This window comes from Leopardus geoffroyi, chromosome E1, assembly GCF_018350155.1.
Source record: "Leopardus geoffroyi isolate Oge1 chromosome E1, O.geoffroyi_Oge1_pat1.0, whole genome shotgun sequence".
In the NCBI taxonomy this organism is placed as follows: domain Eukaryota; kingdom Metazoa; phylum Chordata; class Mammalia; order Carnivora; family Felidae; genus Leopardus; species Leopardus geoffroyi.
This window is the reverse complement of record NC_059330.1, coordinates 52,467,506-52,493,367: the sequence shown is the minus strand read 5'-3', so window position 1 is coordinate 52,493,367 and position 25,862 is coordinate 52,467,506. Positions and strand designations below refer to the sequence as shown.

The window sequence follows — 25,862 nt, the reverse complement described above, 5'->3', positions numbered from 1 at the left end:
AAAGAGAATACTAGTAATAGAAGGACAAAAACTTATAAATCACGAGTTTCTTCAACAAGTAGCTACTTGTGGAATTACAATATTTTAGTGTATATTTGGGAAGGTTTGCACAAGGTGAGTACTCAATAATGTGAAATGCGTATTGTCAGAATATATGTGTCAGTAGAGAAAGTGGAGAGAGAAGCCATAGAGCACAGTTAAAAGAGATAATACTACTAATAACAATGCAAACATGTATTATTACATTCCATACCCCATGCTAAGTCTTTGACTTACCCAATTGTCCATTATCTAATATCTAATATCTCTTTTTGGTACTGTTGTTTTCAGAATGCAAATTAAAAAAAAAACAAAAAAAAACCTAAAAAAAAAAAAACCCTTGAGGCTTAGAACATTTAGGTATCTTGCCCATGGTTGCTTAGCCAGGAGGAAATGGATTCTTTTAAATATCCCACTCTGATGCAGCTGTTTGGTGAGAACACAACGCAGAAGCATGAAGAGCAGGGATAGAGTTCTCTTGTTTATAGGACTGTGCTTCTAGATTGTGTCTGCAAAGGTGAGGAGGTAGTTGCTAGAGAGGAGATGATAAAGTATTGAATGGGCCCAGTTTCCACCTTAGGCTTTTGCCACAAATTTCTCTTAATTGTCATAGCCAAAGTCTATCATTTCATCATTAGAGGCAAGAGTGAAAAACAAATACTCCTGAAAGAAGAAACCATCTGACTTTAAACAATGTAAAGATAGAAATTAAAATTATTCTTTTTCCTTGGATGTTACATTAATAACAATTATTTTTTGAGTACTTCTTCTATGCCATGCACACTGCTAGGTGATTTATATATATGATGTGTTTTACTTATTGTACTCTTATGGGGTATGCACTATTATCTTAGTTTATAAAAATAAAAACAGGCTTAATGAGTTAACAACTTGCCCAGTATCATAGTTGAAAATGGCAGGAGTGAATTAAAAATCGAGTCTGCTTAACTCCAGATCTTGATTTCTCAGACTCCACCAACACCAGAGAACACTGGTGTCTAAATTCGAAGGAGGCAGAGAAGATGAAGGAGGGAGGCTAGGGCGCAGCAAAGGGAGACCAGGGACCCTGAAGAGAGACTTTTCTGTTTGATAATATTTCCTAAGGCTGTGCTGTGAGTGACATAGGTTCACACATGAAGGGCCCTGAAGAGAAAAAGGTGTGGAAAGACCTTAAAGTGGTATGATTAATGTCTGACTGGTGGGAACTTTTCTCTCAACTTCCACATCTAATCAATCATGAAGTCCTTCCAATTCTTTCTCCTCAAGGTTCTCAAGTATGTCTCTTCATATTCACTTCTATCACCGTAATCCAGGCTACCGGTATTATTCACTTTCCAATTCTTGCCTCTCTCCAAATTATTCTCTTCTTTAGCAAAGGGTTGTCTTTCTAAAATGAAAATCCAGGAAGATCACTCTCTGCTTAAACATTTCAGTGACTTCCCAAATTCCTCAAATTATTATTTTCCATAATTTATTGAGTCAATTCATCTTTTAATGTTGGACTTTTATTCTAAAATTTTATTATAACAAAGAACCCTTTGATGAACATTTCTATATATCTCTATGTACATCCCAAACTACTTTATTGTAGGGGCAAAAGTTGTACTCATTATTTTTACCTGTGTCTGATTTTGAGGATTCAGTCATCATCCTGGATACTGGCCAAGGATCTAGGGCTGCTCCTTGTGGTCACAGTCACAGCCACAGTTTCCTTCTGAAGACACACATTATGACATGACAACCAACAGGAATGAAATAGTAAGGAGTCAGGAACAATATTAATCAGTACTTTTTGGTGTAGAAGCCTATTTATTTTTATCTCTACTATCATACTGAAATGGGAAGGATATGGAGAAAGAAGTAACAAACATAGTGAAGATTTACCAACCATGCTTTGCCATCGAGGAAACGTGTCTAGGAAGACCTCAAGGAATACGCGAGGAAAATATTTTGAAATAGAAGGGTCAGTGGAAACTAAGAGGAGTTATGGAATGTGGTAGTGTGGTAGGATGTAGAAGAAAGAAGGGACTTATCCAATGCATGTCAGTAATGCTATCATCTATTCAGGCTAGTAAGTGGTACATTGGAAGATAGCCCCTACGAAGACTGATTCACACAGAAGGCAGAGAACAAGATACCACCTTCATTTTCTAAAAATGATCCTTCGGACAAGCATCCCTATCATTTCTATTTTCTCTTTATCAAGCATCATCTTCTGGGGCGCCTGGGTGTCTCGGTTGGTTAAGCATCTAACTCTTGGTTTCAGCTCAGATCATGATTTCACGGTTTGGGAGTTCAAGCCCTGTGTCAGGCGCTGTACTATCAGTCCAGAGCCTGCTTGGGAGTCTCTCTCTCTGCCCCTCCCCCACTCACTAGTGCTCACTATCTCTCCCAAAATAAATAAAACTTTATTAAAAAAGCATCATCTTTCTCAAAAGGAAAACAATCAAGATAATTTGAAATAATCAGTAGAACTGGGCATTTAGTGAACAAAAATAAATGGTTTTGAGAGCCCAGTCAGAAGTTAGATATGCTAGATGTTAGTGATACTAAGAATAAGAAAGAAAGAAAGAAATCTAGAGACATAGCCTACATGAAAGTAAAAGTGGAAAGACAGAAGGAAATCTGCTGAGATTTAAAGAAACATACATATGTATTAGCAGAAAAGATTGAAGATGGATTCTTAACTCTATTTCATCTTCTTTGGACATCTTGTCCTTTCCCACCTCCATAACATAGTGTTAAACTTGTAAACTTGTATTTTGAAATTAGATGATAATATTCTTGTCAATAATAAAGATGAGAGAAGAAGATGAATTTACCTAAGCTGATGTTATTGGGGAAGATTCGAAGATTGAGAAGCAAAACCAACTGACTTAAGAGGGAAGATGCATCATTACAGCCTTGAGGCATAGAAATGGTCTTGAATAGATGAGCTCATTGCTGAACTTAATAAGGGACTTGCAGATCTTTAAGCTGTTGGCTAAGAAATGCATTCAAAAAGGGCATATTGGTTTGCAGATGGGGAAGGATAAGCACCAAATACGGAACATTTATGGGCACATTATTTATAAAGTTGAGCAGCAGTAGGTGGCAGAATGATGCATGAGACCTGAGCAGTAATGAAAGGAAGGTGGTGCACTACTTACTTACGTTAAGAGGCATGGCGAAATAGCTGCAAGAAGGAAAATGGCCAGATCACCCAGGGAGCATGGACTAAGACCAGACCAAGTCTCCTCTAGAAGACAAGGAGGCCTGTGTGCAAGAATCAGGGAACTGTGTGGGCAGGACTCAGGAATATGTACTTTTTCCATGTTTCCAAAGAGTATAGAGAAACTATTAGGAGAATAAGCTCCAATGGCCTGAAATCATAGACTTTATCTGTGTTTCTTTGTAGAATGAGTCCAGACCCATTCTGGGACTCAGAGAACTCTTTCTGGACCGTCTCTTCCCTTTCACCGCCAGCCATCATCTCCCATCCATCAGTTTGTAAGTTCTACCCACTGTCCTTCTTTAAAATATTTTAAATCCATGCAGTAGTATTATTGGTCTAGTTCAAGCTCTTATTTATTACTTCTGTTGATACAATGCTCATGTATAGTGCTGCAGCCAGACTGATCTTTTAGACAAGGGAAATCAAATTATATCTTATTGGCCCCCTGCTTAAATTTCTCCAACAATTATCCATTGTTTTCAGGATCACATTTCGCTGTGACATATAAGGTCTATTATGATGTAGCCTATACCTAGTTCCATTTCTACTGAACACCAAATCTTGCCAAACACACACACACACACACACAGGTGTTGCCACACACATATACCCACATATATACACATAGACCCTACTCTGTTGAACTACTGAGCTCCTTGCTCTCCTCTAAATAGGCTATGATTCATTTTGTTTTAGCATATGCCACTTTGGCCAGGAAAGCTGTTACCACTCTCTTCTACTCCTTGAAATCCAAGCTTCAGGGTAACCTCTTCCTAGAAGGTTCTTCACAGTGTAGCATCTGGTGATTATCTCTGTCTCAGTGCTGGTAATAATCTATTAAAAATGAGATGTTACCTCATCCATCCTCCACCATGTGGCTTGAGTCTGTGGAGAGCAGAGATCTCTCTCTACAGATCTTCAGTAACTGTTATACAAATGGGTGAATCAAAAACAGCTCAGAAAAAAAATTTTTTTTCTTATAAATTATACAGTTTTATGTATGACCTGAGTTGGTTGGATCCTATACTTGGGTAGAGGGGAGGAAAGCTGTAAAGAACATCATTAGGACTTTTGGGAACATTTTAACATAGATTGTGGATTAGACATAAGCATTGTATCAATGCTAAAATGGGTTTTGATAATTTTGTAGCTATGTAAGAGAATGTCCTTGTTCCTAAGAAATACACAAGGATATACTATATAGTAAAGTGTTGTGATGTCTCCAACTTACTCTCAGTGGTTCATAAAAAAAAGTATATATATATATATATATATATGTGTGTGTGTGTGTGTGTGTATGTGTGTGTGTGTGTGTATATATATATATATATATATATATATATATATATATGTACAGATTGATAAATTACTGCCTTCACTATTGAAACTTAATCAGGCCTAAGTTCATTTAGTTGCCTGTAATGTTTTCATTTGTCTTTAGTCTTGTTGTGTACAGTTTAAAAAAAAAAATTTTTTTAAGTTTATTTATTTTAAGAGACAGAGTAGGTGAGGGGCAGAGAAAGAGAATCCCAGGCAGGCTCCATGCTATCAGCATGGAGTCCAGTGCAGGCTTGAACCCATGAACTGTGAGATCGTGACCTGAGCTGAAACCAGGAGTCGGACACTTAACTGACTGAGCCACCCAGGTGCTCCAGGTCTGTGTGTACACCTTAATGGCCCCGAAGGCATGAGCCCTTTTTGTATATTCCCATAGTGTCTAGTTTGCTCTGATGAGAAGGATGTAAGATGTCCTGGTCCTGTTGAGAAACCACTGATAACACAACAAATGATGTTCAGTTGAGTGGGTGAGCCACAGTTTTGGTGTACTGGAAAAAAGAAAGGACAGAGATCCAGGACACCTGGGTCCCCGACTCTTCTCTTCACTAAGCAGTTGTGCGACCAGCAGCAAGTTATTCCTGTCCCCTTGCTAATGTCGTACTTTATGAAAAGAAGTTTATGGCTTCTGATACTCCTGTTAGTCCTAAAGCTATATGCCTAAACATATAATGCTTGGAAAGGAGGATAAGAGTCCAAGACTCATTCATAACACAGTATGCATATAAACCAGAAGGAAACAAAAACACGAGTAATTGGCCAAAACGGACAGGGGCAAAAGATATTCTGTTGCTGCCTAAGATGAAAGGGATGGCCTTTCAAAGAGGAAGCACTGCATCCAGTCCATAAAAGTCCTAAGTTATCATAGATGAAAGGCAGAAAACAATGACGGAAAAGGTACACAATGACTATCAGAAAGAAATCAGACAAAGTGTCTCATTCTTATACACAGGGTACTATATGGTTATAATGAAAAAGTCAGGGCCACATGTAACATATTGATGAGCTCAAAAGAATGTTTTGCATAAACAACCAATGAAACAAGTTGCATAAAGATATGTACTGTATCATACTATTTAAAAAATGCTATATAAAATTATGTACTGTATATATTAAGGAAATAATCATAAATACAAAATTTTGGACATTGGTGACCTCAGGAGAATAGATCATTAATAAAAGGGAGAAGTGTAATAATTTTGGAGATTGATGGGTAAGAAGCATCAATTATAGAATAATTTCTTAAAAGAAATTTGGGCCAATTCAAAAAATGCCAATATTTGACAAAAATGGTAAGTAAAGACAAATGATGTTTCTTAGATTATTTGTAATAACTTTCTGTGTATCTTGAATATTTCATAATGAAAGATCATATCTAAAAATAAGAGAGAGGGTAAAAGTGGAAGGTGAAGTTGTCTCAAAGTATTAGGGGGAAAAATTTGGAGAAAGGAACTTAAAAAGTGTGATAAGAAGATAAAACTAGACAAAATATAAGAAGTGCTTTTGCAAATTTGTTCAAATAAGTGTGGATGTAGAGCCCATTTGCATTCTGAAGGCAGAGAGCAGATACCTTATATGTATTAAGAAAAACATGAGGTGCATATTTGTAGCCCATGCTGTCTGAATTCAGGCATCCAGATTCTAGAGTATAAATCAACCTTTCTTTTTCTTGTGCTTTTGGCTGAAGTTTTATAAAAAGATGTAGCTTTATTTGGGGTATGTTTTTTTTCCTCTTTGGGGAACAGGAGCAAATGTGTTATGTGGCCATTGTTTCTGACAGTTCATTTGTGCAGATGAAACAATCCATTCATTTGGTGAATCCATGGACTCAATGGCTTCCACTTTGTACTTTTTGAAAAATATACAGCATTTCAGGCCCCTGGATTTACATTCCACAGACTTTCTGGTATAATGGAATAGTTTTGGGTCCCTCGAGGGCAAGCATATGGCTCTGCAAGAGTGTTGATGGCTTTCCTACGATGTGGGCATGTGCATTTCTAAATGTTCTCACTTGGAACAGTTCTTTAAAAAGCTCTTTGACATATAATGTGGGAAGAAATTCTTCTCAATGACCATTTATGAGAAAAGTTGCTTTATAGACTTAGGTTTAGGGCTACAATGTGTCTAGCTCATCTTTTCCTTCAGGCAGGGATGCTGCTAAAATGAGAGTAAGTATCATTTTTAATAGTAATTTGATGTAAACCTTTCTTTGTAACAAACATGTATAAAACTCTAATTTTTCCTTTGGAGTCCAATTAGGCATTTGTGGAAATGAGTATTTAACACACTGGGAATTAACAAAATAATCATATATGGGTAGGCAAGGGTTTATCAATTAGCCATTGCCTCACATTGCCCCACAAAAAATATAATTCCTTACTATGTTTAATGATGTTATACTTGGGGTCATTCTTGTATAATTCTGTCAGGGAGACAATTGCATGGTTGTCACCAGGGTCCTACCAGGTCTATACTGTCTGGTCTGGTAGCTGTGAGAAGCCTGACTACTTTGGGGACAGATGCCTTATGAATAAACAATCAGTGACAAATCTGTGGCATTTATAGGTAAAATTTCAATATTAAGTTCATGACCTTGAAAGATATATGCCTGTATAGAGAGGAAGATCTTGAACACCAGGATGGAGAGTTTATTTACATGGTTGATTAATAAATGAGGATAGATGTTGCTTTCAGAACCAATCTGCTTACAGTTTCATGGTCAGAGATACTAGACAAACCACCAGTTAATTGAAGGAGATGCACTTCATTCCTTCTCCAGGAGCCTTAATAAGATGCTGTGTTTCCTCATCCTTGGAGATGATTGGCTTGAACAAGGCTGATGGGGAAGAAATAAAAGATCAGAAGCCTTCATTGTACTTGCAATTAAGTGACAAGAGAAATGGCACAGAGGGAGATTGTTCACTAGCCTGAACCATGAAAGAGGAAAATGGCTGAAGAGATTCATTTTCTGTTGGAATTAATTACTCTTTGCTATGCCCTTAAGGAAAGTTATTTTATTTAATTAAGGAAATTTTGTTTTAGAGAGAGTGAGTGAGCAGGGGAGAGCGGCAGAGGGAGAGAGAGAGAGGGAGAGAGAGAGATAGAAAGAATCTTAAGTAGGTTTCATGGTTGGCACTGAGCCCAAAGTGGGGCTTGATCCCATGACTCTGAGATCATGACATGAGTCCAAATCAAGAGTTGGATGCTCAACTGACTGAACCACCCAGGCACCCCAAAACAATACAATTTTATAGCTATTATCTTTTTCTTTTTTTTTTTTTTAAATGTTTATTTTTGAGACAGAGAGAGACCGAGCATGAGTGGAAGGGTCAGAGAGAGGGAGACACAGACTCTGAAGCAGGCTCCAAGCTCTGAGCCTTCAGCACGGAGCCTCACGAAGGGTTCGAACTCATCAGCCGCGAAATTGTGACCTGAGCCGAAGTTGGACGCTCAGCCAACTGAGCCACCCAGGCCCCTATAGCTATTCTCTTAAAAATGCTTCTTTTTTGGGGCGCCTGGGTGGCGCAGTCGGTTAAGCATCCGACTTCAGCCAGGTCACGATCTCGCGGTCCGGGAGTTCGAGCCCCGCGTCAGGCTCTGGGCTGATGGCTCAGAGCCTGGAGCCTGTTTCCGATTCTGTGTCTCCCTCTCTCTCTGCCCCTCCCCCGTTCATGCTCTGTCTCTCTCTGTCCCAAAAATAAATAAACGTTGAAAAAAAAAATTAAAAAAAAAATGCTTCTTTTTAATAGTCCATTCTCTACATGTCTGTCTGCTTCACTCTGAAGCAGGGAGCTGTAAGCCTCTGGAAAACTGCCTGCTAGGTTTAGGGACTGACTTCTGCACTGAATTATTGAAACAACTTTATAGGACTCTCAAAAGAGCACCAAACAATCTGATTACCCCAGAGCCTCAGTGGCTCAGAGCGCCCTAAAATCTCCTGATATTGTTCTAATTTACCCATGGAACCTATCTCAGACCACTGTTTCCTTTAACACTATTTTTCTGTAATATTTTTAAAGCATGGCATGGTGGTTTGAGTATGAGTTTGGAAGTCTGTATGCTTATTAGTTCAAATCACTGCTTCAAAATTGTATAGTTTGGGAGACATGGAAACTTACTCTATCTTTATGAGCCTCAGTTTCTTCACCTGTAGAATAGAGAAGACAATTTTATCAAGTACAATATGAGTCAGTTGGGATGCCTTGTGCTGAAAGTTGACAGGAAACCCCAATTCATGTTGGCCTACACAGTAATGAAATTTATTATCTCACACAAGTGGAAGTCAGAGAGATAGTTTGGTTCTGGCGAAGTATGATCAGTGGCTCAGCAGTGCCCCTCAGGACTCAGATTTTGTTTTCTTTCTCTCCCCTGGTCCATCTTATGGTGGCAGTGTGGCTTGCATTAAGTCCAGATATCACACCCAGGGATATTGATGTGATCTCAGAAGAAAGGGTGTCTCTTTCTTGCACATACTTTTTAGGAGTAAGAAATCATTTCTAAAAGCCCCTCCCCAGACTTCCTTTCATATTTTATTAGATAGTCTTTGGTCACATGCCCATGCCAAAATCAACACTGAAAAGAAGAATTGCATTGCAATGAGTATCTTAAGATAATCACTTAGAATTCGGAAAGCAACAACCATGACTGCCACACAAAGGATTTTGTTAAGTATTCAATGAGCTACTGCATCTAAAGTAGTTCAAACACTCCTGGGCACAAAATAAACTCTCAATAATTGTTACGTCTTATTAGCTACTGATCAGTTTACTAATTTATACTAATGTGAAATTATAGCTATTATTTGATAATGTTTTTCTAGGAGCATGTTTGTTCCAAAGAGCCATGGGACTTTAAATCAGAAAAATATTTAATGATGGGTCTGCAGACTTTGATGACTTGAATTAGGACTCCATTTTGTGGGCTTAGGGTACTTTCATGGAAAGCCATGCATTTGTGTAATCAGAGGAGTTACATCCTTAGAATTTCAGCTGCTGTTGGGACTGGGAAGTTAAGGGAACTAATAGGAGGAAGAAAAAGAAGAGCAGAACAAAACTCTCAACCACGATGTGGCCAAAGCCCCTTCCCTTCCTTGAATGCAGTGAATTACCTGATCTTTATGGCTATCACAGCCCCTGCAATGACTTTAGAGGGTCTCTTTCCTCTTAGCAACCCACACTGTCTGGTGATTTTCCTGGTGTAGCTGCAGGTCCAGAACAATACCAGGTAGAGCCCATTGAGCTCCAGGCAGTGGGGGAGGTATTCCTGCAAGTAATCACTGTTGTTCTTGTGCTGTCTCCAACTCCTTCAGAATTCTAACCACAGAATGGAGAAGGAGAAGGAATAGACCCAAAGGTTTAAGGTTGCTTGGTGTAGAGTGAAGCAGGAATGGAAGTGAGCTGCCTCACAAATCATTCTTGAGGAGCTCCAAGGTGAAAAAAGGATCTGTTCATAACAAATAATGAAGTGCCATGCCATGAATTTTCCCTCCTTCTGTACGTTTTATTTGTCAAGAGGATAGATTCTGAATAGGGAACATATTATAGCTTGACCTCAGGGTTCAAGAAAGGGTCCAGTTTGACTCCAAAGTTGAAGAGACTTAATAGGCATTTTCTACATTTTCTTATATGATCAATGTATAAATTTGGCTGGGGGTAAGCTTTGTACCTTTCTGCATGACTCCCTCCCCCCAACTCAGACCCATGACTAATAACAACAAGGGGAACTTCTTGAGCTTAGTGATGGCAAGTTTGGTTGAAAGGGGCAATGCAGGTGCTTCTAAAGCCCTCACCTCAAATGTGCCAAGACTCTGGCGCCTACAAGATTGGTTTGGGACTCTTACAAGACCAGCCATTCTCTGGGAAGTTTCCAAGAACTTCCTGTTACTAGTCAGGCAAAAAGAGAGAGATGAAGAAAAAGTAAAAACAACTTCATTTCTTTTGGGGAGTTCAGCATAATTTTTGTGGTTTTAGACAGATTCAGAAAATGTTAAGCTTGCAATAAAATGTCACCTTTTTGGTATATCTGTGGGTATACAGATGGTTACTGGTACTGTTGGTGGTGGTGGTGGTGTGGGGGTGGATAGAGAAAATCTTTCATCAGACTTTTTCGAAATACTCTCAATGACTGTTCCTTGACATTGGCCAACTCCTATCAATTCTAAATTTAATTAGTGGCTTCTCTCTGTGGCCTTGAGCTTAGTTGCATTATCATGTACTAATATTCTCTCAAATACTTAAATACCATATTAATAAATATATCTAACACGTACCCATGGAATTACTACTTTTAGTACTTTCTTTGGGACCTTTAAGTAAAAGAAAGATACAAAAAAGAAAGCTCTTTTTGTTATTGCAAAATCTCCTAAAAGCCTTATTTATGTATTTATGTATTTATTTATTTATTTTAGGAAAAGAATATCGTTAAATGTCTTAGCTACTGCTGGTTGAGCTGCAGCTCAGGAAGCTCTCATCTCTCCTCTTTGACAACGTTGTTCAAGAAATGTTGTCTGTCTGCAATAAATGTTTTACCTCCCCTGCTAACCAGAGTACAGTATTTCGAAACTCACAGTAGTACTGAATGTACAGGAGTCTCACTGCATTTTAATGTAAAAATAACAGAAGAGAAAACCATTCCAAAAACCTGTTGGAGACAATATTGTATAATGCATTTTAAAACAGAGTCCTCTTAGTAATTGGCTAGTAGGAAGGAAGAAAACAAATACTGTTGACCCTGGTAATCATAAGTTTACCAATACCCTTCTGTCTATTTAAGCCTCCTGCCCGACTTTCCCACTCTCCAGATAATATCATACACATTTTCTTTTTTTTTTTTTTTTTAATTTTTTTTTTTTCAACGTTTATTTCTTTTTGGGACAGAGAGAGAGCATGAACGGGGGAGGGGCAGAGAGAGAGGGAGACACAGAATCGGAAACAGGTTCCAGGCTCTGAGCCATCAGCCCAGAACCTGACGCGGGGCTCGAACTCCCGGACCGCGAGATCGTGACCTGGCTGAAGTTGGACGCTTAACCGACTGCGCCACCCAGGCGCCCCTCATACACATTTTCTAATTGTAAATGAGTGGCCAGTTTATTTGGAGGTCTGCTATAGTCAAGGCAGATGCATAGAAAATAGATCAATATAGAAAAGGGAATGATCTTCATAGGAGCATATTTTTAATAGCCTCCAGCAAGCACATTCAGTACGAGTGTGGCTAAAATCTAACAGTCCCTACATCCACATAATTAATGAATATCAGTTAGTAAACTAGAAAGCATGAATTCCAGTTTCAGTATAATTCAAAGTGTTATAAATTACTATAGTCATATCTAGTATTTATTCTTTTATTTATCCATTTACCTATACATACAGTAAATATAGGTTGAGCTTAAAATATCTGTGAGTTACTGTTTGGGAACTCGGGGTGCAAAGATGAATATACATACTCCTTGCTGTCAGGAATTTCCCAGTGTCTTTCCAGGAGGTAGGGGAGGGGAGATAGAGACTCATAATAGAATGTAGTAAATGCAGTGATAGAAATTTTAAGAGGGAACTCGCAGTGCCTAGAAGAGAATTGTTATCATAGCTTAGGAGTGATCAGGAAAGAATTTGTGCAGAAACTACTGTCTGTACGGTAAACCATGAGTAAAGAGATAGTCGTAGTAAGGAAGGTAATCCAAGGGAAGAGATCCAAGCTTCCGGGATAGTTTATGCAAAATCATGCAGTTTAAAATAGCATGATAGGGGCGCCTGGGTGGCTCAGTCGGTTAAGCGTCCGACTTCAGCTCAGGTCACGATCTCGCGGTCCGTGAGTTCGAGCCCCGCGTCGGGCTCTGGGCTGATAGCTCAGAGCCTGGAGCCTGCTTCCGATTCTGTGTCTCCCTCTCTCTCTGCCCCTCCCCCGTTCATGCTCTGTCTCTCTCTGTCTCAAAAATAAATAAAACCTTAAAAAAAAAATTAAAATAGCATGATATATGAGAGATTATAAGCAATTTAATGTTGCCAAAGGCATCTGTCAAGGAGGGGGGATATTAACAGGTAAGACTATAGGGGGAGACTGTAGATCTCTTTGAGGGCCTTCCTATGACCTTTTAACAACTTGGATTGATCTTATAAGAAATTAGGAATCACAAGACTGTTTAAACAAAGTGTGGCATGGCTAAATTTTTGTTTCCAATAAATTATTCTCTGTAGAGGATACATTTAGGCAATGATATGCCAGTAAATGTTTAACAACTGCCTGTTTGAAAACAAAAATCTTGGGGCGCCTGGGTGGTTCAGTCAGTTAAGCGTCCGACTTCGGCTCAGGTCATGTTCTCATGGTTCCTGGGTTCGAGTCCCGTGTTGGGCTCTGTGCTGACAGCTCAGAGCCCGGAGCTTCCTTCAGATTCTGTGTCTTCCTCTCTCTGCTCCTCCCTTGCTCATACTCTGTGTGCATGTCTCTGTCTCTCAAAAATAAACATTAAAAAAAAATTAAAAAAAAAAAAAGACTTGATGATAGCATTTGCCAATTTCCATGATGTAAATATTCCCACCATGGTAGATTTTAAGCTACTAATTTGAAGCCACTGAACCAGAGTTGGGAAGAGAAGAGCACAAGTCTCATGAGCCAGGACAGCCCATCCTGCCCATCAGCAGATTGGAAGGGATAGTTGAGGAGAGCTAAGACACATTAGGAGACTTGCATAGTTCAGGTGAAAGATAACATGGGCTTGTTGAAGTAAAGGAGAGGCAGCTGATGTAGAGTGAGGATGGCTTGGCTGTCCTGGAGATTGTTGGATATGGAGGATGAGAAATGACTAAAGATGACTCCCAGGTTTCTAGTTTGGATCGCAGGCTTAATTGCCACTAGGAGAGAGAAGTCTGGTAGGAAGTGTGCTTTAAATAGAGAATGTAGTCAGGTGTGGAACACTCTGATAATGTATCCAATCATTGGTGGTCTGTGTGATTCTGGATTCTGGGAGTTAAGAAGGAGGTGGATATTAGGAGAAGAAGGTTACATATGGGAGTTACTGGTCTCTAGGTGATGGTTAAAAATGCGAGTGAATAGGATTGACCAGAGAGATGTAGAAAAAGATGAGAACATAGCTTCCCAGTTGCTGTGACACAGTATTTGTGATGTGCCTTGGATAGGTCTCATATATATATATATACACAAACATGTTGATTCATTTAACTTTGGGGCTGCTACTGGGTGTCCTGGAATCACGGAGCAGGGCTGGGGCCATCAGAATCTCAGGCCCAGAAACCTTGAACCACAAGCATCTTTCTCTTCCCCTGTCCATATGCTGTAAAAATGTCATCATCTTTTAAGTGTTACTTGATGTGGAAAAACATGCGAAATACTAGCATATTTTGCAACCACAGAGTATGTCCTCATTTAAAGGAAAGGGAAAGGAAAATAATCTTTATAGAAAGGATACCAAAGGAAAGATCAGAAGGGGTCAAGGAGAACCTGGAAGGAGTAATATCAAGGAAACTAAATATTTAAATTTGCAGAACGAACCTTCTTGCTGCTCATCAGTTACCAATGCATGCCAGTTCATTTGCTTATCATCTGTTTCATTCATTTATTTATTCATTCAGTAATTCAGATAGTCACATGCATGTGTCAAGTCCCTATGAAGTGTCAGGTGCTTGACTTTTTGAACATTGGTCATTTGTTTGGTTCTGGCTGGTAGCATAAAGCAAGCAAATATTGTAGCCAGAGAGAAAGTAAATTAGTCTTTAATGATTCAAAGATCTAGAGATCATCTTAGCATTCCTACCATTTGAGAGAAAGTGAGCATTCAATCAGGTACTTCACAAAATCAAGGGGATTCATTCTGGCATTTCGATAAGAACCCCCCTTTAAATTATTTTATTCCTTCAGGAATACTTTTTGAGTACATATAGCGGGTCAGACACTGGGCTGAGAATTCAATAGACAAAACAGAAAATATTCTTGCTGTTATGGAGCTCACATTCTAGAAGGAGGAGATAGATTATAAGCAAATGGATAACTACAACGTATAGGTTGTCAGATGGTGATGGGTGCTAGGGAGAAAAATAAGGCAAGAGAGGGAGTAAGAATGACTAGGAGAAACTGTAATTTTAAATAGGGTGGTCAAGGAAATTCTAACATACAAAAAATATATTGAGGACGTCTCCTGAGTCATAATAACGAAACTCAACCAGGAACCCATTTGAAAATCTGATGCATTTTATTTTCCCAAAGCAACTTATTCTCATTTAAGAACGCTCTAGGGACTGGGGCACCTTGGTGGCTCAGTTGGTTAAGCGTCCAACTTCGGCTTAGACCATGGTCTCATAGTTTGTGAGTTCAAGCCCCATCCATATTGGGCTCTGTGCTGATGGCTCAGAGCCTGGAGCCTGCTTCAGATTCTGTGTCTCGCTCTGTCTCTGCCCCTCCCCTGCTTGCATTCTGTGTCTCTCTCTCAAAAATAAACAAAAACATTAAAAAAAAAAACCCTCTAGGGACTAATCTTATATGCCAATCTTGGCCCATGAGTCCATGGATTTATTTTGTATTTGTATTAGTTAATGGGTAAACTTTTCTTTGCTCAGTGTTCTAGAATGAATACTTATCATCAAGTTCCATGTGTTAAGCAAAAGGAATACTCGAAGTGTCCCTAAAACAATCTTAGGTCTCCTCTGGCCTTGAAATGGGATATTTTGAGTATCTTAAATTTTATCCTCTATATTGTCTCACCCACCTCATATCCTTTTATTTCTGTAAAAAGGCCCACTGACAATTTTATTTCCTCTGCTGATACTTTTCCCCAGAACCTCACTGCTTTCAGAGCTGGCTGAAGCCAATTCCTGATTTGCTAACTTCACTCTGCCTGAGTATGCTGGGACCTGGGTGGAAAGCTGCTCATGGAAGTTTTTGCTGTGCGGTGTCTGGGGCAGAAGTAGCAGTGGTTATAATGAGGTCCCTCTGGTCCTTTGAAAATTAACCTCCCTTGGATGACATTCAAGATAGATTTGTATTGGACTGAGGTTGGAAAACAGGTGTACCTTATTTTACCTAATGTGTATTTCATGAAAGAGTGAATGAAATCAGGTTTGGTAAATCAAATCCTGTCTGAAGTACTCTAATGAAAATCACTGAGAAATCACATCTTACAGTGAATTCTTATGGAAAGTGAATAATTGATGTCAAATTTATCTTAGCACAGTCACAGATTCATGTATTTGGGGTACATCTGCTGGTGTTACACCTTTAATGAAAATTTGGGGAACACTGATTTATGCTCTGGTCAGTGTGATAGTCCAGGCTTTATTGCATGAGATGTTTCCTTGAAAAGGAGGCTGTTGGCTAGGACAGGGGTCGGCAAAATTCTTCTGTAAAAAAAGCAAATAGTAAGTATTTCAGGCTTTGCAAGCTATAAGGTCTCTCTTTCTCAAGTACTCAACTCTTCCACTAAAGTGTAAATGTAGCCATAAGACACCATGCAAATGAATAAGCATGGCTGTGTTCCAATAAAACTTTATTTATGGATACAAAAATTTGAATTTCATTTAATTTTTATGTGTTGTGAAATAGTCTTCTTTTGGTTTTTCTTTCAACCATTTAACAATATAAAAAATATTCTTAGTTTGTGGGGCATACAAAAACAGATGGTGAACTGGATTTGGTCCATGGGCTGTAATTTGCCAACTCCTGGGCTGGAATGTTATGTTATTCAGGGTACTGCTCACACATCATTTTCTCCAGGTTTACATGAATTTTGTTTAGTGGAAGTTTGGGGCATTGTTTTCACATCTGCATGTTTAATGGCTAAAAGTTCCAACATTTCCTCTACTTTTGGACCAGTTATATAACCTTTCCGACTCAGTTTCTTCACTTGTAAAATGGGGAGGATGATACTTGCTTCCAGTAGGTGATAGGCAGATTAAATTATATGGTGTGTATAGAGCGGGCAGTAAAATATTTCACTCAGTAAAATAACATTCATTGTATAATAATAGGTGCTTAAGAAAGAGTAACATCTGCTCATATTCTTGTTGGAAAAATCTTTTGCTGTTGACAATAAACTGAAGGCAGGAATGTGGTGAACTAGTTGGAGGATGACTGGCACCATCCCTTTTAGCATATTGTGGGTTGTCTTGTGTGGATGCTTTTAGCCACGGAGAAAATTTGCCCCTCTTGAGTATTTCCAATCCTTTGTGACTTGGCCATTGGGCTGGCAGGATGAGTGGGCCTCACCTGTTGCTAGATGTGTTAATTTGACATGCCTCTTTAAGGTGCAGTGCATGGGGATACCTCCTAATTTTATCAGCCAACATATCAATCAGTTTCCCTCTACCAGAAGACCGTCTTAGTTCCCTTTCACCAGTCACAGGTATTCTTATTGCTGTTGGTCATCATTAAATTGTGAAGGACATAGTTTAAAGGGCTTTCCTTCCCTAACACTTTGCTTTTTCTTTTCCTCGAGTATGTACACTAGGTCACTTTGATACATTTTTAGATGGGTAGGAAAAATTCACCATAGACAACTCTGTACTGGATTGGAGGCAAAAACTGGATACTGTAAGTCAGTATCATAGGGTTGCCTGGGTAGCTCAATAAGTTAAGTGTCTGACTTTGGTTCAGGTCACAATCTCGTGGTTTGTGAGTTCAAGCCTTGTGTCAGGCCTTGTGCTGACAGCTTAGAGCCTAGAGCCTGCTTCGGATTCTGTCTCCCTCTCTCTCTGTGCTCCTCCTCCACTCACATACTCACTCTCTCTCTCTCTCTCTCTCTCTCAAAAGTAAGTAAACATTCAAAAAAAAAGTCAGTATCACAGCAGGATGAGGAGAACAGTTGTGGAAAATGTGGCTCCTACAGGACCCTACAAGTAGAGCAAGAAATAGGGAAGTCTGAAGATCTCAAAGATTCAGCGGCATCTGTATAAGAGGAAGCAAATTGGATTTTGCTTTTTATCATCCACTTTTGGAAGGAGGGTACTGCTACAATAGCTGTGGTTCTCTCTATTGTATGGATAAAACACACATATAATTTGGTTTTTGTTAACAATATAAGAAAAATACAGCAAAATACCCAAAGCACATTGTTGTGTTAAATGTGTGCATGTTCTATAGAATAGACAATAAAGCCACTACCAAGGGGTAACATGAAATATCAAGTGTGGGTTCCCCACTGTCCAGGGCCTGTGGCCATAAAGATGAGTGAGAAGGTGGTACTAGGGCCTGCTGTTTTATGGCCACCAACAAGGAACTGCTTGCCTGTAACATTCCTTCCAAGTTTGATCACTTCTTTTCACTGTAGAAATGATTTTTAGAGTAGATTCCTGCCCACTGACAGCTGGATTATGGTTAAGAATTATTTTCACCAAGTCTATAAAAGCTGAACTTCTACTTTTGGACCACGGAAGGTTGTTTCAGTGTTAGTAACCAGGAGGTTGGATTCACAAGGTTCCCTGTTTTCTGTATCTACCTTCCAGTTCTTAAAACTTGAGAAAGAAGAATCAGCTGAGATGTCCCATCTGGTTAATGTTGGGGAAAGGCTCTCAAGCACAATAAAAGATGAAGTTGCTGGGAAGCTAGCAAGCTACTGGGCAGCAGAGCAGTGGTCCAGAAAATAATAAACGTTGAGGAGGATGTGGGGAAATAGAAATTCTTGTGAATTGCTGCTGTGGGTGTAAAGTGGTGCGGCTGCTTCGGGAAACAGTATGGCAGTTTCTCAAAAAAGTAAAGCTAGAATTACCATATGATCTAGCCGTTCTTCTGCTAGGTATATATCCAAAGGAGTTGCTAGCAGGGACTCGAGCAGATATTTGTCCACCCGTGTTCGTCGTGTTATTCACAATAGCCAAAAGGTGGAAGAAACCCAAGTGTGCATCCATGGATAAATGAATAAACAAAATGTGGTTTATACGTACAATGGAATATTCTTTCTAAAAAGGGAGGAAATTCCGACACATGCTGCAACATGGATGAACCTTGAGGGCCTTATGCTAAGTGAAATAAGCAGGTAATACAAGACAAATGCTTTATGATTCTAGTTATATGAGGTACCAAGAGAAAGTAGTCAAATTCATGGAGACAGAAAGTAGATTGGTGGGTGCCAGGGGCTAGAGGAGAAGGGGATGAGGAGTAAGTGTTTAATGGAGACCTACTCCATTAGTTTGGGAAGTTTGGGAAGTTGAAAGTTTGGGCAGTTTGGGAAGATGAAAAAAGTTCTGGAGAGAGATGGTGGTGAAGGTTGTAAAATAATGTGAATGTAGTTAATGCCACTGAAGTGTGAACTTAAAAATGAATAAAATGGTAAATTTTGTGCCATGTATTTTTTACCACAGGGGAAACAGATGAGAGAAAGAGAGAGAGGGAGGGAGAGAGAGAGAAATTTTCCAAATTAGCCAATATTGAGCCATAGAGACAATGGAATAGAAAAAGGAGGTTCACAACTAGGCTAAAGCTAAATTCTCCATAGAAAATGCTTTGTATTTAGTGTCTGCAAGCTGGGGATTAATATCTCATCCCCACCTCCCTTCTTTGCGCAGAGAGCTGGGTTTAGGCAGGCAAAAAGAAATCACTGTGCAACAATCCATTGTTAAAAATAGGTTCTTTTGGATCAGGACATAGCATATAAAATTGCTGTATATAATATACTGAACACTGAACACCATATATACATGGTAGAGATGAATCAGGAAATTCTGTTGTAGAATAACTTGGTATGCTGAATGATCAAGGGTTTTCCAGTAGGAAAAGAACTCACATAATGCATGCATGTTCTCTGGTGTTACCTGTTTCTTTCTATTATGCTCCACCCCCTCATTTCCTCTCAAGTCAAACTCCATACGTACTCCCAGATGCATCTACCCATCACTTGTCTTTAAGAACATTTCGTTTTACCCTAAGGATGGTGTGAAATATATGATGAGAAGGTTGCAGGTCTTCCTTTGTGGTGAGGAGATATTATCTTAATGTTCAAAAAGTCTTTGATCATTCCCAATGATTCTGACCAGTTGACATCATCAAGAGCAGCCCCACCGCCAGCTTTGAAAACAAAGGTGAGGGAGGAGTGGGGGGAATAAGAGAGAGAGCATGCATCGTGTGCTTTCTTTCATTGCTTCCTTCTCTGTCTCTTTTTTTTTTTCCTTTTTAAGGAAAGATTGGTTTAAATAAAGAATAAATACGAGTAAAAGAAGTGGTGGTAAAGAGAGGGTTAGGGTGGAGAAAAACACCAGGGTGTTTTTATTTTATTTTATTTTTTCTATATAGCACTCTGGGAAGTTTTGAAGGGAAAAAAAAAAAAGATTTAAGAAGTGATACTTTTGAACTTCAGCCAAAAGCAAGCCATCAAAATGGGACACTGTCCCTTTAAGTGCAAGCCTGCACAAACGAAAGGAAATTAATTAAGTATCCGACGCTGGTGTGGCGCCATGGAAAGAATACACAATCTGGGTCCAGCATGCCAAATCTGAAATGAAAATGAAGGTGATCCGTCATATTTGGCTGTTTTTTTAAGACAGAATATATATTTTTGAAAGTTGACTAAGCAATTACCCAAATTAAAGAAACTAGAAAAGCAAACAGTGGTAAAAATGCTTTAATTTTTTACAGGGTAAATTAGTTTTAAAATGTGTGCCTTTTATTATCTTAATACCAAAGAGAAAGAAAAAAAAGCCGGGGTGTTTCTTAACTCCTTAATGGCAGCATCTCAGAGAATTTATTTACTGCCTCTGCCAGTGATAAAGTTTCCAAACTTAAGGAAAACTTAAGAAGGCTTGGGCTGGCTTCTAAGCTCTAAGGAAGAGCTGCTTAGTATACATTTCTGAATCTGAGATTTGTTAAAGGTATTTTTCCTTTCTTACATGTGGGTCCGTGCTCCACTAGCCTGCCTTACATGCCATCAGCAGCCAGATGGATTCTCTCTCCTACCACCACGCATACCCTCTGGATCACGAAACTCAGGGCCTGCCATTTGGCAGGTAAGGGCAGTCTTGCATTGCTCTGTTTCTGTATTAGTCTCTGGTAATGGCCAAGGGAAGGGATGCAAGGACTTTAGAAAAGGGTCCTCTCAGAGGACAAGAGGACATGTGCCAGGCGGATTGTGTGGTCACCTGGACATTTATTGTTCTTCTTGAGCTTGGAAGAGAAAATCGGAGACAAAGCTCCTGAGAATTCCATCTTACTTCTCAACCTCCTTAAGCTTTTTCTGATACAGTAGGTGGAAATAGCTGTCAGAAGGAGACACATCCTAAAATAAACACAGTTATTTGTGGAGATCTTCGAAGGGAAGTCTATGTTAGGTTAGACTCTCTTGGTTTTAAGAGACAGAAAATCTATGACAAATGATCTTGAGACAAAAGGTAGTTTGTTGTCTTTCATAATTAGGAAGGTCTACCAAAGGCCTAGCTTCACCCATGATTAAATTCACCACTTAGCTGTATGTGGCGTTGACCGAAGTCTTCACTTCCTGTTTTTGACTGTGCTTTCTCACTCTGAAGCTTTATTTTCCCTCGTGTAAGTCTAGTGAGGAAGGAAGTTTCTGAGAGATCAAACAAAGGCTTTGGAAGTTTTGCTGGCTTTGACTGGTCTAACTTTGGGCATGTGCCTATTTATAAGTTCTTCACTGTGTTCAGGGACATGAGATGGGCATATAGGATTACCTTTGTCAAATGTTGCTAAGAGTTAGGAGCAGAACTGCCTACAGCAAAACTGCCTAGGGGAAGAGCCTTTGCCTTGATTGATTGCGACAAGATAGAGTGGAATATTATGAGTGGCAAAAATAAGATTGCTTGACTTATAAGTGATCTTAACCACCCTTAAATGTTTTAAATGACCAACAATTGTTTCCCAACTAGTTCAGAATTAGGGATGGAGGCAACAAACTCCTATCAGCAAACACAGTGCAGAAGGGAGTGCAGAAGGGTAGTTATTGTCGGGAAATTGCTGGGGACTGGTGACGATTAAAAAAAAAAAAAGTTTTAGGAAGTATAACAAATATACAGAAACATGCTCAACATTTAAGTTATAACTTTAATAGATTTTTAAGGTGAGCACAGCCATGTAAATAGCACCCGGATCAAGGAATAGAACATTGCCAGAACATATACACAGACCATATGCTATGCACATGTTTAGCTTCATGGATAAAAGTAAACAGTATTCCAAAGAGGTTGTACCAATTCATACTGCCACTTCAAGTTCTAAGAGTTCTAGTGCGATATTCAAGAGAAGAATCTTATAAATATTTTATTCTTTCCTTGATGATATCTAACATACATGTATCTATTATATGATATAATAGATATTATATATAATTGATATAATTTTTATTTTTATCTTTATTTTTATTTTCTAAATGGAAGCCCAACATGGCTTCTGGAGCTTTCTGGGCTTCTGCAAACTTAGATAATTCTCTCACATCACTTGACTTATCTGATTTTCTGGGATTTAGGGTTCTTAGAAACTTGGCATACTTTTTCTTTTCATTTGTGACTTCTAATTTAATTAATGATTAGTGACTTCTAATTTAATTAATGATCTATAACTAGAGAGTCTGAGATGCAGAGAAGCCAAATAAGTTGCCTAAGGACAGCTAACGTGTCAGTGACTGAGCTGGGACTATACATCTTGAGTGTAACCAGCTGGCTTTTACACTTAAATGTGCATATATTTCTATTTACTTGAGTCTCCTCAAGTATATGACCCCAGGGGGGTCACACAATTATTAACTCAGGGAAGTTTCTTCCTTTATTTTTGTTTGCCAGAGTAATGCATACTGAGAGTTTAAAACATAAGAAGCTATATCAGTAGTTTATCATATGACATTGCCACCATTCTCTTTAGCTTCTTGACTTGACATCCTACTAATCTCTTTTGGTTTTCTTCCAGAGTCCAATTGTGTTAATCCTCTCTTTACTACCACAGCAACCTTATAAGGAACAGAATTATTTTCACTTCTCTTTTCCAGAAACTGTAGAACTCAAAAGAAAATTATAGTCCCCCAATAGGACTTGGACGGGCTTTAGCCATAACAGGAACCACCATAATCCAAAAGAGGAGATAAGTTAAAATGGGCACAGGTACAGATTTCTAAGATGCTGCTTCCTACTCATTGTATGAAGAGGATACCTATAAGCTAAATGGGAATAAGAACTTTGTAATCAATGTAGGAGAGTTCTAATCTGGGCTTTGTACCTTGGACCGTCCCACGGCCTCAATTTTGTCATCTTTATAATGGTAGCAGTGTTGTAAGAATTAGAGATAATAAATATAAAGCACTCAACCAGTACTATTAATATTCTTTATCATTATTGAAGTGATGTATATTTCTGGCACATTGATATCTTTTATATTATTAGAGGAATATGCTTATTAAGCTATGTAGAAGCTTTCTAAAACAAATTAAAACAGCCTTTTCCCTAAATGCCTAACACTTAATACAATATTAGCACAGATGTTAGAAGAACCGCAATCTATTTGTGAGTGCACTTTCAAACAGAAATGTGCCAGAACAGTGGCTCCCAAGTCCAGAGGAGCAGGAGTATCCTCTAGGACTTTTAAAAACATACAACATTCTGGGCTCCTTCCCTGAAATATTGATGGATATGCCAGTGTGATGCCCAGGTCTGGAGCCAGACTGCCTTGGTGTGGATTCCAGCTCTTCCATTACTAGCTCCGTAAGTGTGGAGTTATTTCGTTTCCCGGCCTAAATTTTCCCATCTGTAGCATAGAAATAACACTTATACTTGCCTGGTACATAGAAGGAACTCCAAAAATGCTTGCTTTCATTAGGAGGTAGGAGTCTGTATTAAAACCAAAACAAACTTCCTGACAAATCTGGGATCCAGCCTTGTTTGAGAATCATTGACCTACACACAGAATGTAATGTGGTGTTCTGGATAAAAATTTTACATCTCAAACTATAACCTCTTAAATTCTTTACTCTTCCTTAGATCTAAAGAAAACTTAGGTGTTTGAAATTGAGACAATGAGAGATCCTTTAGTCCTGAGGAAGATTAAATTATATGTGTAGTTTGGAATATATATAATTTTTGTTTGCAAGAATTATTTATCCATGTGTATTTCTGCCCTTTATTTCACTGCCCAGAAGTGACTCCCTTAAAAAGAAGTAGGAACGAGAGAGAAACAGTGGTCACAAGTCCAGCATGATACACTTCCCGGCATTCAAAGTTGATTTATCCTAATGGCAGAGGCCACTTGACTCAATGTCAGTTGCACAGGTTTTGGGGATAAGTCCTGACCTTTGCATTAGGGAATAAAGAAACTCCAGCTTAATATTCGAAGTATTAGCATCATGTCCCATTTGTTGCCTGTCTGGTTCAGAATTTGTCAATTGTTTCTGATTATTTGATTCTGTCTTTGCCGTTCCTTTGGTGCTGGGTATGGAACTGGAATTTCTGTGTGGGTTTCCGTGCTTGAATCCTTTGCTTTAGTTTTTTGCCCCAGAGCCTGCAGATTTGCCAGAAGTTGGTTTTCAAACCGCCAGTGCTCTTTTCTGCACTTCACCCTCATGTATGCAGTCCTCAACCTGTTCTGATTTCCCTCTCTGCCTGGATCTGTGGACATTAACTGCTCTCACATCTACAATCTCTTTGTTCCGTTCACATTTTATAATTTTAGTATTTGGAGTCTTCTCTCCTTTTTACTTGGCTAGTCTAGCTAAGGTTTTATCAACCTTGTTGCTCTTTTCAAAAGACTAATGTTTAGCTTTATTGATTTTCTTAATTTTTTTCTATTTTTATTTCATTTATTCCCGTTCTGTTCTTTATTATTTCTTTTGTTTTGCTTACCTTGGGTTTCATTTGCTCTTCTTTTTTCACTTGCTTAAAATGGAAGATTCACTTACTGATTTGAGATTGTTCTTTTTAATGTAAGCATACACTATAACTAAATTTACTTCTAAGTGCTGCTTTATTTTATTTAGTGTTTTATTTTGGAGAGAGAGGGGGGAGGAATGGGGGAGAAGGCATACAGGGGAGAGAGAGAGAGAGAGAGAGAGAGAGAGAGAGAGAGAGAGAGAGAGTATCCCAAGCAGGCTCCATGTTCAACATGGAACCTAACACTGAGCTCGATCCCACGACCCTGAGATCATGACCTGAGCCGAGATCAAGAGTTGGATGCTCGAACGACTGAGCCACCCAGGTGTGCCCTAAACACTGCTTTAAATTCATCCTGTAAGTTATAGTATATTGTATTTCTTTTTTCTCATTCATATCAAGGAATTTTCTAATTTCTCTTATGATTTCTTTGAGCCATTGATTATTTGTTAGTTTATTGTTTAATTTCTACATATTTGTGAATTTCCCAAATTTTTATCTGTTATTTCTAATTTAATTCTGTGTAGTCAGAAAACATATTTTGTATGATTTTTTTTTCTTTTAAATTTATTGAGTTTTGATTCATGACTTAATATATGGTATATATTGGAGAATATTCCATATGCACCTGAAAAGAATGTGTGTTCTGCTGTTGTTGAGTGAAGTGTCCTATTAAGTCTGTTAGATCTATTTGCTTTATGTGGTTCAGTTTTCCTATAATTGTTGATCTTCTGCCTAGTTCTTCTGTCCACTATTTGAACAGATATTGAAGTCTCCAATTATTATTGTTGAACTATCTTTTTCCCCTTCAATTGTATCTTTTTTTTTTTTTTTTTAACTTCATGCACTTTGAGGCTCTGTTGCTAGGTGCATATGTTTGTAATTGTTATACCTTCCTGATAGATTGATCTTTCATTATAAAATGACCCTTTATATATTGAGAAATATTTTTACTTTTATATTAAACTGTGCCTGATATTATACTAATAAATGTATTAGTTTATCACTTCAGCTCTCTTATGTTGATGGTTGTGTGGTATACTTCCCCCCATTCTTATATTTTTCTCTCTGAATCTAAAGTGTATCTTCTATAAACAGCATATAGTTGAATTGTGTTGTTTTTTTCAAATATGATCATCTTTGTCTTGATTGGCTTATTGAATCTATTTACATTTAATGATATCAAAGATATGTTGGATTCACTTCTATTATTTTGCTTTTTGTTTTCTGTATGTCTCAAGAAATTTTTGTTTCTCTGTTCCTCTTTATTGCCTTCTTTTGCAATAAGTTATTTTCTACTAAATTTTTACATTCCTTTAATAATTTCTAAACTATTTATTAAAAATTTTTTTTAAAATGTTTATTTTTGAGAGAGAGAGAGAGAGAGACAGAGCATGAGTGGGGGAGGAGCAGAGAGAGAGGGAGACACAGAATCTGAAGTAGGCTCTAGGCTCAGAACTGTCAGCCCAGAGCCCGACGTG

General features: G+C 38.5%; 1 long non-coding RNA gene across 1 annotated transcript in view; it reads left to right on the top strand.

The window, feature by feature from the left end:
• LOC123603993 overlaps positions 1-11,124 on the top strand; it is a 60,336-nt gene extending 49,212 nt beyond the window's left edge. Inside the window, exons 3-4 of the long non-coding RNA XR_006715161.1 lie at positions 3,437-3,528; positions 10,995-11,124. This is a non-coding gene — a long non-coding RNA (uncharacterized LOC123603993). The remainder of the gene's footprint in view (positions 1-3,436; positions 3,529-10,994) is intronic.
• Positions 11,125-25,862: the final 14,738 nt, after the last annotated feature.